Genomic DNA, 17,825 nt, shown 5'->3' on the forward strand with positions numbered 1-17,825 from the left:
AAGAACTAGAGTTAAATAAAATAACTTAGAAAGGCAAATACAACGGGACAGCTGGAAGGGAATATAGGATAAGGAGGTATTTATATTTTAATTGGGTGAGAAGAAACAAATGTCTCCCTTAGCACCCGAATGTGTTCAAGGATCACAGAGTTAAATGAGACAAAAGTCCTAGGGGTGGTTTCGTTCTTTTTTGATTTTTTAAAATCACCAAAAATTGTTTTGATCATCAAGATTTGATGACTGAGACAGCTAGGGAGTGATAGAGGACTAAGTCTTGAATCAGAAACCAAGTTCAAATCTGTCCTCAGATATTTATTAGCTGTGTGACCCTAAGCAAGTCACTTAACCTGTTTGCCTCAGTTTCCTCAACTGTAAAATAGGGATAATAATAGCTTCTACCTTGAGGGGTTGTTGTGAGGATCAAATGAAATATTTGTAAAACTCTTCTTAGCACAATACCTGGAACACAGTAAGCACTATATAAATGCTATCATCATTTTCATCACATACTGTCAAAGAGTTTGACATAAAAATAATCAAAATCAATAAGGAAACAGGAAGGAAGAGAATGGAATAAGGAAAAGGAGTCAAAAGCAATACAAACTCCAACTTTGGAGGGAACTAAAAGAGAAAGAAAGGGCAAAAACTATGTTAAGGTAGAAGAAAGAAAAAGGAGAAGGGCAGTCAAGTAGAAACATCCCTTCTTAGTGTTGATCACACTATTTCCCCCTCTTTTTGTAAAGAGATGATGGGTAGGGAGAAAAAAAAAAGCATAAGAGTTTTGAGGAGATACACAACTAACAATCATGACCACAAACATGAATGGAATGAACTCACCCCTAAAACAAAAGAGGACAGAATGGATGAGAAAGAAGAATCCAATGATATGTTGGAAAAACACACTTGAAAAATAAAAATTCACACAAAGTTAAAAAAAAAAATGAAACAAGCCATAAATGAACTCACAAAGGAAAAACATCCAGGATCAGATGAATTTATAAGTGAATTCTATCAAAATTTCAAAGAACAATTCCAATATTACATAAATTGCGTGCAAAAATGGAAAAAGAAATTTTCTCCATGATACAAATTTGTCTTTGATACCTAAAACTAGGGAGAGAACGAAAACTATAGACCAGTATCTCTAATAAATACTGACACAAATATAGTGAGTAAAATATCAGAAAAGAGGCTACAACAACACATAAAGACCAAGTAGAATTTATATCATGAATGTCAAGTTGGTTTAGTATTAGGAAAACCATAAACAAATATGGCCATGTTAATAAGAAAAGGCAATAGAAGTACAAGATTATATTAATAAATAAAGAAAAGGCTTTTGACAAACTATAACCAATTCTGCTAAGTACACAAAGATATAGAAATGAATGGGCCTTTCTTTAATAAAGTAAATGACATCTCTCTAAAACCCAAGAGCCCATGCTATATGTAATGGAGATAAACTGGAGTCCTTTTAGGGATAAAGCAAAGATGTCTATTGTCACTATTATTATGCAACAGAGTGCTAGAAGTGCTAACATAGCAACAAAAGAAGAAAAAGAAAACAAAGGTACAGCATAGGCAAAGAAACAATTTTTTATTTTGCAGATGGTCTCATAAAGAAACCTAGCTAACTTCAACAAAGCACCAGGATATAAAAGAAAAAAAAATCAATCAATCCACCTTTCTGAACATTATCAACAAAACCCAGCAGGAAGAGACAGAAAAGTCATTCCGTTGGAAAAAAAACAAAACTACATAATGTACAAAAGCATTAGGAGTATACCTACCAAGACACACATGGGAGTTATATGAATATAATTATAAAATACTCTTTACAGAAATACTGACCCAGATAACTGAATCAATATTAATTGCTAATGGAGAGGCAGCTAGGTGGCGCAGTGGATAGAGCTCCAGCCTTGGACTCAGGAGGACCTGAGTTCAAATCTGGCCTCAGACACTCGACACTTACTAGCCGTGTTGTGTGACTCTGGGCAAGTCACTTAACCCCAATTGCCTTAAAAAATATATATATATATATTAATTGCTAATGGGTAGGTTGAACCAACAAAATAAAACAATGATACTACCTAAAATAATTTACTTAGTGCTATAACAAACTGCCAAAGGAATACTTTACAGAGTAGGAAAAAAAAACTACAAAATGCATCTGGAGGAACAAAAGGTAAAGATTCTCAAGAGAAATAATGGAGGAAAATGATCGAGAAGTACCAGATCTCAAAGTACACTAATAAGTTCCTCTCTAGGCTGCTCTCCAGACTCTCCAGACTTTCTCTAAAATGTCACAGAAATTTATTCACCCTGGCAGTTCACTCTATTGCTAAACTTCACACATGGGAATTACCCTCCAAGCCTGCAGCTCTGTCCTCTGATGGGCTTGTGCCTTTCAGAACCTCTATTTTAAGGAGGAAACCCAGGTCAACCATGTCTTCATTTCTCTCCAAGACAGCACTCCTGCCCTCCCTCATTTCTCTCCTGCCACACCTACTTTTCAGCTTCCTTTCATGCATAGTCTTCCTCAATTAGAATGTAAACTCTTTAGGAGCAGGGACTGTCCTTCCCCTGGTAAAGCACTTAACGCAGCACCTGGTACAGGCAGCTGGTAGCAGCAGCTACGTATAATGGACAGAGTGCTAGGCCTGCAACCAGGAAGATTTGAGTTTAAATCTGACCTCAGACACTACCTGCTGTGACCCTGGGCAAGTCATTTAACCTGTTTGCCTCAGTTTCCTCACCTGTAAAATGGAAATAATAACAGCACCTACCTCCTCCCAGAGTTGTTGTAAGGATAAAATGAGATAATAACTGTAAAGCACTTAGCACAGTGTCTGGCACATCGTAAGTACTATATAAATGTTAGCTATTATCATTATGTAATAAATGCTTACTGATGACTTACAAACACACAATCATAAAAATCATTTGGTACTGGTTTAAAAAAAAAAAGACAATTGGTTGATTAGACTTGCTTCTGCAAATCAACATAGTGTTTGATTAACCCAAAAACCACCACTGCAGGGTAAGAGCTCACCATTTGACAGAAACTGTTGGGAAAATTGAAAAACAGTCTGGCAAAAATTAAGTTTAGATCAATATTCACACTACATACCATAATAAGTTCCAAATGTCTATGTGACCTGGATATTAAAGTGCCATAAAGAAATTAGAGAAACAAAGAAGTTACCTTTTGCTTTTCTTTTTTTGTGAGGCAATTGAGGTTAAGTGACTTGCCCAGAGTCACACAGCTAGGAAGTGTTATTTATGTGTCTGAGGCCGGATTTGAACTGAGGGCCTTCTGACTCCAGGGTCAGTGCTCTACCCACTGCACCACCTAGCTGCTCCTAGAAGTTGCCTTTTCAACCTATGGATAGGGAAAGAGTACTTGACCAGACAAAGGACAGAGAGTATCACAGAAGACAAAACTTAGCATTTTCATTACATAAAACTGAAAAAGTTGTGCACAAATAAAATCATTACTGGGGATTAAAAGGAATCCATTAACTGGAAAAATATTTTTGCAGCAAATTTCTCTAAAAAAGGTCTCATTTCCAGGATGTATAAGGAACTGATTCAAATATATAGAACAAAAGCCATTCCTTAATAGTTATCAGTCAAAGGATAGGAACAGACAATTCTCAAAAGAAGACATCAAAACTATCAACAGCCACTCAGGAAAAAAAGTGCTCCAAATCACTAATAATTAGAGAAATGAAAATTAAAGCAATTCTGTGGTCACACCTGATACACATCAGACAGGCAAAGATGATAAAAAAGGAAAAAAGTCAATTGTCAGAAGAACCTCAAGCAGAGAGGTCCAGTGGTACATTCTTGGGAAGCTGTGACTCTGGAAAGCAATTTAGAACTCTGTCCCAGTGACACCACTACTAGGTCACTACCACAAAAAGACCAAGGAAAGAGGAAGAGGACCCACATATACAAAAGTATTTACAGCAGCCCTTTTTTGTTGAAGCAAAGAACTACAAAAAAAAAAAAAAAAAAAAAAGACTGCCTGTCAGAGAAAGGCTAAATATTATGGTTTACAAATATAACTGAACATTATTGCTCTGCAAGAAATTATGAAAAGGATGGATTCACAGAAATCCTGGGAAGCTTCGTATGAACTGATGCATAGTGGAGTGAGGAAACCAGAAGAACAATTTAGACAAAAACAACATTGTACAGAAAAACAACTCCAAAAGACTTAAGGCAATGATCACCATGACTTCCAGAGAACTGATAATGAAGCGCGCTGTCTACCTGCTGAAAGAAGGTTGATGAACTCAAGGTATAAAAGGAAACATAGTCAATAAACATTTATTAAGCACTTGTACACCAAACACTCTGCTAAGTACTGGGGATACCAATACGAAAAAGATGGACAAGTCTGCAAAATGCAGCTGAGTAAGAATGAAGAGATGGCTGGCCTCGGTGCCCTCCTTCACCCAAGGCTTGGGGAGGGGGTTCTCTGACCAGTTTTGTAATCAGAGGCATCCAGAGGCAAAGAACAGCAATAAAGGGTGAATACCAAGGCAACTGGAATCTTGCACAGTGATTCTAGTGATCTTACTTCTTAGAAGGATTGTGTGTTTCTTTTTGTATTTGGCAGAAGAGATAGGAGGGGGAAGAGTTTAAAAAAAAAAAAAAGACCTTGGGACAAAACCCACCTAAGCAAAGTCACCCTAAAGTCATTTTTTTTTGTTTTTTGGGGGTTTTTTTTGGCAATTGGGGTTAAGTGGCTTGCCCAGGGTCACACAACTAGTAAGTGTCAAGTGTTTGGTCTGAGGCTGGATTTGAACTCAGGTCCTCCTGACTTCAGGGCCAGTGCTCTATCCACTGAGCCACCAAGCTGCCCCTCTAAAGTCATTTTAAAATGAAAATGGAAGGAGGGCAGCAAACAGAAAGGGGGAAGAAAAAGAAAAAGATTAGCAAAGGTTTTTATAACAAAAATTTTGTTTAAAAACTATCAGGGACAGCAGAGCCATCAAAATTGGACTCTAACATCACTGTCATGGACATAACTTACAAAGGAAGTGGAAATGGCATTAAATAGAACAAAGATGGGAAAGGCAGGCAGATCAGACAATGCACAGAGAGCAGATCTGTCCTAACAGTAACAAATGTGAAGGGGTTACGGGATCAATTCAGAAGGCACTGAAAAGTCAGAAAGATGCCAAAGTTGTGGAAGAATTCTTGGTCTTCACTAATTCTGAAATAGGCAACCAAGAGAATTTAAACAACTACCAAACCATATGTCTACTTTTCCATTTGGATAAAATCTTTTTGACAGTCACATACACATCACACATCAAGTCCACTTTGACCTCTGGCAACCTTAAAAGTCTCATTCACCTTTGCTGAAGGAAAACTTTATAGAATTAGATAGCTGTAAGTGACCAAGTTAACTGGAATGCAAAACGTCTCTCTTTAGCAATTTCTGTATTTGTGAGAGTGGAAAAACTCATGATTTAAAGAAAGGATTAATTCAATGAGAGCTTCCAGCCTCCAGAACCATGGAATTTAACATCAGAAAAGGCCTCTGAGGTTACCCAGTCCAACATTTTAGTGCATGTACATTTTTTCCCACATACATATACTCTCCTTGACAAGTGACCATCCAATCTCTGATGTGATACTTACAAGTTCCAAGTCAGCCCATTTCATAGGACAGTATGTAGTAGTGGAAAGTAAGCTTCCATTAACAGTCAGAAGACATTCAAATTTTGCTGAATATAAACAAGGGCAACTCACTCTCCCAGGGCCTCAGTTTCTTTATCTCTTAAAAAAAAAATCCTTGGCCCATCTCCCTCACTGAGTTGGAAAGAAAATCTTTTTAAAAGGCTTATTATAAAGGTGAATTATGAATTGTGAGAAAACTCCCTCTCATACTGAGCTTCTCAGTATGACAGTACTTCAACCTACTGCCCTGAGGCTCTGTCCAGGACTCAGCACAGAGCAGTCACTAAATAAATGCTTGTACGCTATCCTAAGGATTGTTGTTCAGTCATTATCTCATGTGGGGTTTTCTTGGCAAAGATACTGGGGTGGTTTGCCATTTCCTTCTCTAGCACATTTGACAGATAAGGAAAGGGAGGTAAACAGAGTTAAGTGACTTGCCCAGGGTCACACAGCTAGTAAGTGTCTAAGGCCAGATTTAAACTCACAAAGATGAGTCTTTCTGATTCCAAGCCCAGTACTCTATCCACTGGGCCACCTAGCTGCCCTTCCTGAGGATTAGAGGTGGTAAATTTAATCTTCCTTCCTTATGAGAGCTTAGTGGTGCTTAAATTTAGACTCTCCTTTCTCTTCAAGTTTAAAAAGTCTGTGGCTTACAAAAAAGCAACTGTGCCAGAGCAAAAACCCAGCCACCATGATACCACCCTCTCTCCTACAAAGTGCCCACCATGCCTACATTTATTTAGCCATCAGATCTGCTCAGTGAGCTCCAGTGGCTTCCTCTTATCTCCAGGACCAAAAAGAAACTCCAGTGCTCAGCTGCGAAAGCTCTTCATAAATGGCCCTTCCTCCTTACTCCAGTCTTCTTACACCTTGCTGACCTCTGCCCACGTCCCACCTATAAGAACCTTCTTCAGGTTCCTTGAACTCAATAGCCCCTACCCCCACTCCTATCTCTGGGCCTTACACTTGCCCATCCAAGCCAGGAAAGATCTTCCCGGGAGGCAGAAGCCGCTAAATTTCCAAGGCCTGAATACCAAGCACAAAGCTAACTGCAAAGGCTTTTCCTGCCCCTCCTCCACCCCAAGTGCTAAGGCCCACCCTTCCTCCGTGCTTCAGGGCATTCTCCCCCAGGAAAACGTTAGCTCCTAGAGGGCAGCCTTTCCTGGCACGCTCAGAGCTCTGCACAGTGCCGACCATGCTTAATAAATGCTTGCAGACTGAAGCACTCGGGGGTCCAACCCTTTGTGCCTCAAGCCAAAGGGTAGTGAGAAAGAACAAGAATGGGGAGAAGCTGAGAATCAGTAATAAGAGACTATAGACCAGAGCTTTTCCCGACCCAGTGAGGCTCTTCCTTTAGCCCTCTGTTTGCCCTGGCAAGGCCAAAGTCCAACAAGCTTCAAGAAAGGGGCTAATTTTGGCTGATAAAGCAAAATGCCTGATGGAGACACCACCATTTGCTATTTTTAAAAAATGATTAGTACAGTGGGAAAAAATGCTAGATTTGAAGTCTGAGGATTTGGATTTCAATCCCACCTCTATTACCTTTGTGACCTTGGGCAAACTACATATTAGCTTTACTTTCCTTACCTGCAAAATTCCCCACCACCACCTGCCCCAGAAAGAACCCTTTTGTCTAAAGTTTCAAGCCTATGATTTACTCAAAACCTACAAAAACATGCCCTCAAATGTGAGCTGTTTTGTGTTAGAACTGGATACAAAAAACATTTTCCTTGAGTTTCTTTACAATCTGTTAACGGGACACCTCTTGGTATCCAAGATGCTTTACATATATTACTCAACACATGCTTGTTAATATTTAAGGCAGAAACTTTGTCTCAGTTCTTCTAGAAGAGATCCAAGAGTGAAGTGCTATGCAAACTTGAACAATTGACAAATGCAATTAGGAAAAAGATCCTCATCAGTGCGTCTGTACAAGGCTGACAGTGGGTCACATCAAACAAAACTGAGTCATTTCTGGTTACTTTGGATGACTCAAGTACAAAGCTCCCAGCTAAATCTAGGTGATGAAGTGGACAGAGCACTGGGCCTGGAGTCAGGAAGACTCATCTTTTTGAGTTCAAATCTGGCCTCAGATGCTTAATAGCTGAGTGACCCTGGGCAAGTCGCTTCAACCTACTGGCCTCAGTTTCCTCATCTGTAAAATGAGCTAGAGAAGGAAATGGCAAACCACTCTAGTATCTTTGCCAAGAAACCCCCAAATGGGGTCATAAAGAGTTGGATGCTACTGAGAGGAAACAGCGACAAAGTGAGGAAGGCCAGGGCTGGGGCAGGCTCAGAGGAGAGAAGGGGATGTATTGGAGAGATGATGCAGAGATGAAGAAGTCTACAATCCTTAGTAACAGACTGGATGTGAGGTGAGAAGGAGGGCTCCGGATGTTTTACAGTTTATAAAAAGTAAAAAGAGCTTTCCTACCTAAGAACGCAGCTCCAATCTTTACTGGCATTTTACAGGTACAGGAAAGGGGCTCCAAAGTGACTTTCTGATTTATTCACACGGTTAATAAGGACAAAAACCAGGGCTCTGGCCTCAGTCTTTTCCTCATCTGGACCACAGGAGAACCAAAGGCTCTTCCATTCCATTCCATTTAACTGGGGAGGGGACCTAGTACAAGGGGCCTTTTGGGGTCTCGTTTTGCTTTAGATGACACAGTGACATCAAATATTATATAGATGCACATTATGTGCACAAGTAAATACAAAGTAATACAGATTAATTGTAAGAGGGAGAATGTGGTAATAACTGGACAGATCAGTAGGAAGTGGGCCCTGAATTGTACCTTAAAGGAAAATGAGAGATTCCAAGAAGGGACTGTGAAGAAGGAGGGCATCCAGAGATAAAGGACCACCTGTACAAAGGCTCAGAGGTGGAAGAGGAAATATCATATACCAGAAAACAACCACCAGGGCAGTTTGACTGGGACAAAAAAAGGGGGTGTGAAAGGGAGTAATGTAAAATAAGACTGGAAGGGTATTACCTACTGGCTAAACTATGGAAAGTGTGAAATTCCAAGCAGGGGATTTTACATTTAATTCTTGAGACATTACACAGCCATTTAAGGTTGAGTTCTGTTTTATATAGTCTGACCTGTTTCAGGAACATTAAAATGGCAGCTATATGGAGGATGAGTTGGAAAAGAGAGATAATGGAGGCAGGGGAGACAATTAAGAGGCTCCTGCAATAGTCTAAGCAGACTCAACTTTGAGGCACAGTTTAAAAGAAGACAAGTTCTCCCCCAGAAAACTCTGTGGTTAAGCCCTAAAGTTTCAGAACTCAAAAAGAAAAAAAATAAGCAAGCAATTCTTATCAGTGGAAATAACTATGACTAGGTTCCATGTGACTATTTACTCACTTGCTTTAAATACATATCAAATGCAAGGTGTGAAGATATCATAGAATCTAATCATAGACAGGGAAGTTATAAATAAACCAAGGCCATAAATTAAAACAGCAATTTTGTAAATGAGTTCCACAACAACCCAAATATCACACATCCTATGGAAAAGTACTCAATGCACAACTCCAAACCTAAGAATGAAATTATATGATTCGATAACTGCCTTTAAAAAGCAATACTGAAAGTATTCTGGGTTGAAGTTCTCTGTACTGTATTTGAACAGCTAAGAGAAAAGATCTAAAATGCCAGGATCAAAGAACCTGACAGTTACAAATCCAACCTACACAGGAACAGGAATCCCCTCAGCAATACCCGGCCCTAATGCAGTCAATCCGTTTCCCTTTGATGACCAGCAGTGAGGGTAAACCCCCTCCTTTTGGGGCAGGCAACTCATTCCATTTGTGAATAATCCTGTTACTAAGATTTTCCTTATGTAACTTACCTCAACTTACCTTTACTGCCTTTCTTCCCAGTTCTGTGCTCTGGGGCCTAGAAGACTAAGTCAAGTCTCTCCATCACCATGACCACCATGAAAACAACCATTATTCACCAAGTTGTCTCTTTTTCAAGCTCAGCATCCAGACATTCTTCAATTGCTCTTTTATATGGCATAAACAACAGACCATACTGGTTGTCCTCCTCAACATGCTTCCTCCTATGCATTCCACAATCATCCAAACAGAGCACCTTTAGACCTAAATTCATAAATTTCGGAGAGAGTATCAGTGCCTCCTTCCCCTCCCAATGTGATCATCCCCCTCTAAATTCACACTGAAAATCAAGCTCAAGGTCACTCTTCCCCTTCTGCTCCATAGATGGTTTCTGTTGTCTCTGAGTTTGCCTTAGGGCAGGTCCGATAAATGCAACATTCTGAACTTCTCCACATGATACTGTCTCTGGAGTGGGGAGCACTAACACCACGCCAGGAGCTTAATGCAATAATTAAGAGTCCTTTGGCCTTACCTATCGGGACTTAACAGACCAAGTGAAAAAAAAAAGATGAAATCTCTTCCTGATAAAAACTACAATCTACAGCAAAAATTAGTTTTCCCAGCATCCTGTCAACCAGAATGCTCTGTTAGCTGGTGCTTCAGCCCATTAATTATTCAATAATGACAGCTGTGCTTCATGGTGATTTCTAAACCACAAAAAAATTAATATCATTTTCCACAGCGGACAATGGAGAGGTGCAAGGTAGATAGGAGAAGGCTGCAACATACAAAGAATAAGGAACCATGGAGAATAGAAGCAAAGCATGTCATCAAAGAAACATTTAATAAAAAAGATGGGCTGGCTACGTGGCAAGAGGGATAATCAATGCAAAGGTCACCTGGGCTCCACTAGCCCCACCCTCGGTCTGGAGAGAAGTCTAAGAACCCCAACACACACACACACACACACACACACACTTCGATATGATGCAGTCAAGATTTTGTTAACTTATCTAGAGGGATATGAGGTATGACATTTTGATATAACACAATTACATCTTAACAGAGAAAAGCAGCTTGTCAGAGCCCTAGCTTTTCGCTGAGAACACTGCCCCACACGTAAATAAAAGTTTGCAGAGTCCAGTGAAAGGGGCAGAGTTCACATGACCACAACCACTTAAGAGACACAGTGCTAGCAAGGGGCTCCAAGAAAATGTGCAGTCTATGGAAGACCACCAAGAGGAGATGAAGAAAGAATCTACTTGAATGATTTAACTCAATAAATAATGCAGGTACCCATAAGAAGATATCAGAGGTCTCTGTTGCTTGCCTGGTCAAAAATCTTCAGTAGCTCCCAATTCCTTTAGGAATAAACTCAGTTTGGCACACAAAACCTCTATCCAACTGTCCTTCGAGCCTCCTCAGCTCAAATGACTGCCCCCTCACATACTCTACATTCCAGACAAACTGTTCTATTGACTGCTCCCAGGTCTTGAAATTCCATGGTCCTTCTCTGTGTCTTTGTACAAGTTGTCTCCTATACCTGGAATGCAGGCCTTCACCTTTGCCTCTCAGAAACTTTTCTCTTCGTCGGAGCCTCAGCTTGAGGCCATCTCCCCTTCTCCCCCAACCCCCCCCCCCAGCTGGTGGGGCTCTCAGATTCTCAAATTACCTTGGATTTAGTCATCTGTGTACATGCAGTGCTCCTCTCTTTAGGATGTAAATGCCTTGAGGTCGGGGACTGCCCCCACCCCCACCCCATCTCTGTTTCCTCTGAGCCTAGCTAGGACGATGCTTTGAATCTAGCTCAATTGGAAGAAAACACAAGAAGTACACAGAGAAGTAAATGCAAAATGTATAAGAAACAGGTACAAAATCTTGGGGAGGGCAGATACTAAAAAGAGGCTGGGCAAGGAGGCCTCACTATAAGAAGTGACCCTTGAGTCAAGAATTCTAAAAGACAGAGGCAACGTGGGAGTGAATTTCAGACAAAGAGACATCCTGTACAAAGGCACGGGGGAGATAAAATGGCATGGCCTATACCAAGTAGGTCAGTTTGGCTAGAACCTACAAATATATGACGGAAAGTAGTGTGCAGTCAGAAGACTAAAAAGGTAGGATGGATTCTCAGATGAGGGCTTTTAGCCTCCCAGATTTATAGACAACTTACAGAAACATCTAAGTCCAAACACCAGGGGGAGGCAGGGATGGAGAAGTTAGCATTTTTATGTAGAGCCTACCATATATGCCAGGCACTTCACAAACATTATCTCATTTCATTTTCACGATAAAACCCTGGGAGGTAGGTGCTGTTGTTATCACCATTTTACAGCTGAGGAAACTGAGACAAATAGAGAATCAGTGATATCAGAGAATCAGACAAACAGAGACCTGTGCAGGGTTACACAGTAAGTGTCTGAGGCTGGACTCCTTGTCCACTAGCCCACCTAGCAGCCTGACCTGAACAAAAAAGAATCAAAAATTATTAACAACCATATTAAAGAATGCTCATAGTCAATAATCAAAACACTTCTGAGGATTCATCTCACACTCAGCAAGGTGGCGAAGATGACAAAAGATAGAGACAGTCAATGTTGGAGGTTTTATGGAAAGAGAGGTCCATTAATACACTGCTGATGGAGCTGTGAATTTGTATAACCATTTTGGAGAGCAATCGGGGACTCTACAAAGAAAGAAGCCATACTCTGACCCATGAAGTCCGCTGCTAGCCAGAAACACCAAACAGTCATTGTTTAAGAAAAAACTGTTAAGGTCAGATCTACCAAAACATTTAGAGCAGCGCCTTTTGCAGCAGCAAAAAACTAGAAACAAAACAGACATCCACAGACTGGGGAATGGCTAAACTGTGGTACATGAATGTCATGAAATATTACTGTGCTGTAATAAAGGTATGAATGGGATGAATAAATACAGAGAAGCAAGCAGACTAATGAACTAATGCAAAATGCAGGAAGTAGAGCCAAGAAAACAAAGAAACAATGATCACAACATATAAACAAAAGGAACTACAACACAATTAAAAATGCGCATTACAAAATTACAAGAAGTGCAACACAGTATATTAAAATCCAACATAAAAAGGAGGTTGGAGTGGACAGAAAGCCAAGTACTGAACTCAGAGGAACTTGGGCATGCCTGGGTGTCAGTTTGCTCATCTACAAAACAAAGATCTCCAAAACCCGTCCCAAGGAGACCACAGGAGGGAAAGCCCACACACAAATCAGTAACATCATGAGACAATCAATGAGTTTACATTTCTATAGCCCTTCACAGCCATTTTATCTAATCATATCCGAGCTTTATAAAGCAGGTACTTTTTAAGTGCAGGTCCTTGTCTCCACCTTCTAGACATAGAAACAAAACTCAAAGAACATCAATGACAGAACGCTTCCAATCACTTAGAAGAGAATTGTGAATACCTCACGCTAAACAAACTGATGGGAAGATGACAAAAGATGGGAACGCTCAATGAGGGAGGCGATGTGGAAACTTATAAGCACACTAGTGTACTGCTACTGGAACTTTGAATCAGTATAACCATTTTGAAAAGCAATTTGTAATTATGTAAATAAAGTGACTAAAATATCCATATCCTTTGACCCAGAGATTGCACTATGACAACAATAACGGAAGTCACTGTTAAGAAAGTCCAAACCAACACACCAAAATATTTACAGCAGCAATTTTTGTGATAGGAAGGAAATGGAAACAAAGTAGATGCCCATCAACTGGGGAATGGCTGAACAAATTGTGGCAGATGAATGTCATGGAATATTACTGTACTTTAAGAAAGGATATATATGATGAATACATGGAAAGATCTACATTAACTGATGCAAGGTCAAAAAAAAATATATAAAATTACTCCAACAATGTAAATGGAAAGAACCACAAAAAACGAATAAAAGTGATAGTTATAAAATCACAAAAAACAAACATGGCTCAAAAGAGATATAAGAAAACATCCCTACCCCATCCCTTTGCAGAGGTGGGAGAACCAAATGCACTGCACATGTTCTCAGACTGTTTGAGGTATTGACCAGTTATACTGATTTCTTTTACCTCCTCTTTTTTTTTTTGGTCTTTAAAAGTATTATTTGTTATATGGGAAAGTTCTCTGGAATAGAAAGGGGAAGTGGGCATACATGGATGAAATTATGGCAATGCTAAAAAACAAAAGATAGCAACAAAAACCTATTTTTTAAAAAAATGGGTGATTTGTCAAGCTCACAAAGTCTTTAGGTGGCACAGGCAGGACTGAAACCCAAGCCTTTGGACTCTTCGTCGAGCTGATGCTTGTGCTACAGGGGGCCCGTTTCTAAGGATAATATGATCATTCTTTGCATACAGCAATATATCCAAATATATTCTAAATGTGAAGACTGTACACTAAGTGCCTAAAATAAAACATGCGGACACAGAAAAATGTTTACTTTTCTACTTAGGATGACAAGACCCGATGCGAATAAAGTAACTGTCCATTATGGGGTTTGCCAAACTCGAGGCAACAGATCATGGAGCAGTGTCAGACTGAGGGCAGGGAGGGGTTACTGGCAGAGTCAGATAAAGTCCTTCCTTACTCAACAAGTTGGAACCAGGAAGGCCTGCAGTTCGTGGTCAGTCATGTCAGCACTTCCTGCTTCTATCTAGGCCAGCTGGTGAAATATAGCAGGGAGAAGGAGTCATTTCTGCACCCTGCTCTCTAGTACGGCAGAACTCTCCACAAGAACAGATCCTTTCATTCAAATCTCCAGAACTCAACTATCTATAGCAACCTCGCCTATCAAGTACACTAGCCTAGAATGTAGAGAAAAAAGCAAATCAAGATAGTCGAAAAGGCAGTTCTAATGCCCTAGCTCAGTATTTCCTACTCCGTGGGGTCCTCACTCAGAACCTACTTATTATTTTGCACACAAACCAAACAAACTGTTGTCTGCTTTCCAAACGCACAGCAAATTAAAAGCAGCAACTTAGACCAGGAATGGAAGCCTGCTACTGGCAGACATGCTAACACAGTGAGAAGTGACTCGAGGTTCTTTGAGGACAAGGTCTTCGTCTCCTCCCCATTTCAGTACCTAGCAGTGTCTGGTGGTGGTAGGTGCTCAACTGTTGAATGAAAGAAATGAATGAACGCGCGAACGGCCGGGCAGTCAGGGGAAAACCAGAAAGATGATTTTAAAAAACCAACATAAACTCAAAAAGCACAGAAGTTTGGGGACACTTAGTCCAGGAGCAAAAAGATCTGCATTCTTCCAACAGGCCACCAACAACCATGAATTACACACAATATACTATAATAACAATTCCATTAAGGATGATAGTCATTAAGAAAAGATAAAATCATTTCCTGAACATTCTACAATATATTTAAAAGTTAGGAAAGTAAGGAATACAGAGTCTTTTAAAAAGGTTTATACATAATGGCCCAAATTTTCAAGTGTGGTACTTAAAGGCTGAAGCCCTCAATTATTTGGAAAGCTCAGCTCTCAAAAATGACTCATTACCCAAGGGCTCCAGTTCACTCAGGTTTTGCTAGAATGAAAACTGGCTTGGACCCCTCTTCCATGCTAGCAGCTCCTGCCCACCCAAAATGGAAAATGAATAAACCAACTATAAACACTAATCCAGGAAGAAGGTTGTAGACATTTAACCAACCTACTTTCCCCCACCTGCTATTTCTCCTGGGTTGTATGGGGTGTTCAAAGACACTAGCACCTCTGGCATGAGGGTTTGCCAAGCCTTTCTCAGGTCTGTTCATCCACAAAGATGGTGTCCACCTTCCACTCAACTCTCACCTGTGGCTCTAAGAAGCTGTAGCATGAGTAGCAGCCACATCGCAATAAAACTCTCAAAGACAGGCTAAATCAGGTTGAGGGTAACCAATGGGCCTCAAACTCAACGGTGAGTTTGGGGGGATGACTACCTCAAGCATGTGAAGACTGCCTCCAAGTGGAATGGGCAGACATCAAAGACACCAAAGTCATCCACTGTATCCTGGACCATAGACAGTCATCATCACTTTTGTCCTGTCATTGGACTTCAATAACTCTGGAAGGGAGAGGCCTCACTTAAACCCAACTCACTCAAAAGTCAAGACATCAACCCATGATGTCATTGGTCCTTTTCGAAAATGAAGAAAAACAATTTCTTTTCTCAAAAGAAGAGAGGAAAGCGTAAAACATTTAGCAAAAGATAATCCTGGGGGGTAGGGGGGCAGCTAGGTGGCGCAGTGGATAGAGCACTGGCCCTGAAGTCAGGAGGACCTGAGTTCAAATCCCGCCTCAGACCAAACACTTGACACTTACTAGCTGTGTGACCCTGGGCAAGTCACTTAACCCCAATTACGTTAAAAAAAAAAAAAAAGAAAGATAATCCTAGAATATTGGGACAAGAAGAGATTATGAAAACATGGGCTTCAGAATCACAAAGGACGCTATCATCTAGGCTCATCTAGTCTAACCCTCCCCCCACCCTCTCACTTTCCCTCAGAGGAAACTGAAACCCAGAGAAGGAGATGATTTGTCCAAGACTATACAGGTAATAAATGCCAAAGCTGGGACTGAAATACAGGTCTGGTGACCACGGTACCACACGCACTGCTTCCCAAACTTAAAGTGGTTCTTCTTTCAATGAAAACCTGAAAGGATAACATCACCTGAAGTCCAAAGATCACAGAAATCAGATATCATTGTGCAAAATGTGTTAATTTTCCCATACGCTGGATTGTTTAATGGCTCAAAAGTTTGTATTCTGACTACACCAGAAACAGAACCATCACATGCCACTATTTAAATACTGTCTGAATTCAGGATTCAATTAAAGCAACCACAAGTTTTTTTTTAAAAACAGGAATAATGACTGAATTTCCTCAGAAACTATCAAAAATCCACTTTCTGATGCAAAAGTAATGCAAACAAATTTACTACTTCAACTACAGTAATTCAGTTTCTATGTCTTTTCCTTACGCCACATCAAACTGGTAAAACAAGAAAACAAAAGAACTATAACTATGCCACAGAGAGATGACAGGAAAGGTGAAGTTTCTCAGGGAAGGCTTCAAGGGGGTGGTAAACGAAACCAAGACCTGAGTGACTTGAATTGTACCTCAAAAATGAAATGGCACTTAACTGGGAACAGACGAAAGGTGAATGAGATAACACAATAAAATCCCTAATAATAAATTCAATTCAACAACACTTATTATAAACCTCACATTTCTGCTGGGCATTGGGAACACAAGAATGAAATAAGACACAGATCCTGCTCTCAGAAAATTTAAGGTTAGGGATGTTAATGGAGAACAAATGTCAAACAAACAAACAAAAAAAAGGTTTTCATGTGGGAAAGGGTAAACTGTCAAAAAAAGATCCACTTGAATGTACAGGGAACATGTTCCTAATCTAGATTTTTAACAGACATGAGGGCAGACTTCAGCCCTCCTTATATAAGTTGAAACTGCCTCCCAATGAGGCTGTCCATAAGTGGGATGTATTTTCAGGATGGAATGAATTCTCCATCACTGGAAGACAAGGAGCAGAAGCTGATGACCACTTTTCTGGGACACTGTTGTGGGAATTCCTGTTCAGAGAAGAGTTGAATTAAATGACCATTGAGGTCCCTTCCAACTTAGGTTCTATGACTATGTTCTCAAAACAAATGTTTTTAAGTGATGTGACATTTCTTATATAGAGGGATCTGGATAATATAATCAGCTGTCAGAGAATAATGGGTCCACTATATATTTCATCCCTTCAATTTATCATCCTCTGCCTCAATCATCTTGTCTCCTCAACTTTTCAAATATTTTCTTTCTTCTGACTGATTCCCATGCTTTCACTGAAAACAAAATCCTCTTCATTCCACCTCATTTGCATCAACTTGGGGGGGGGGTGAGGGACTCTAAGGCTCAGATCTGGGTCCTCTTCTTTCTTTCCATATTTGTGATTTCATCAATGACCATGAATTAAATAAGCAGTTCTGTACAGATGACATTCAAATCTGCACAGCCAGTCCTTCTCTCTCAACCTGCCACACATCACCAACTGACTGCCTACCTCATAAGCAGTTCAAATTCACCACACCCAAACTAGAACTCAGTGTCTTTCCTCTACCCAGGCTTCCTAACTTCCCATTTCTGGAGAGGGCTCCACCATCCTCCCAATCACCCAGGATCAAAACCTAAGTCATCCTCAGCTCTTCACTCTTCTTTGCTTCCACATTATCTTGCCACACCCTGTCAATCTGCCCCTGAAACATC

Source organism: Vombatus ursinus, unplaced genomic scaffold (genome assembly GCF_900497805.2).
Source record: "Vombatus ursinus unplaced genomic scaffold, bare-nosed wombat genome assembly UNPS02014808.1, whole genome shotgun sequence".
NCBI classification, from domain to species: domain Eukaryota; kingdom Metazoa; phylum Chordata; class Mammalia; order Diprotodontia; family Vombatidae; genus Vombatus; species Vombatus ursinus.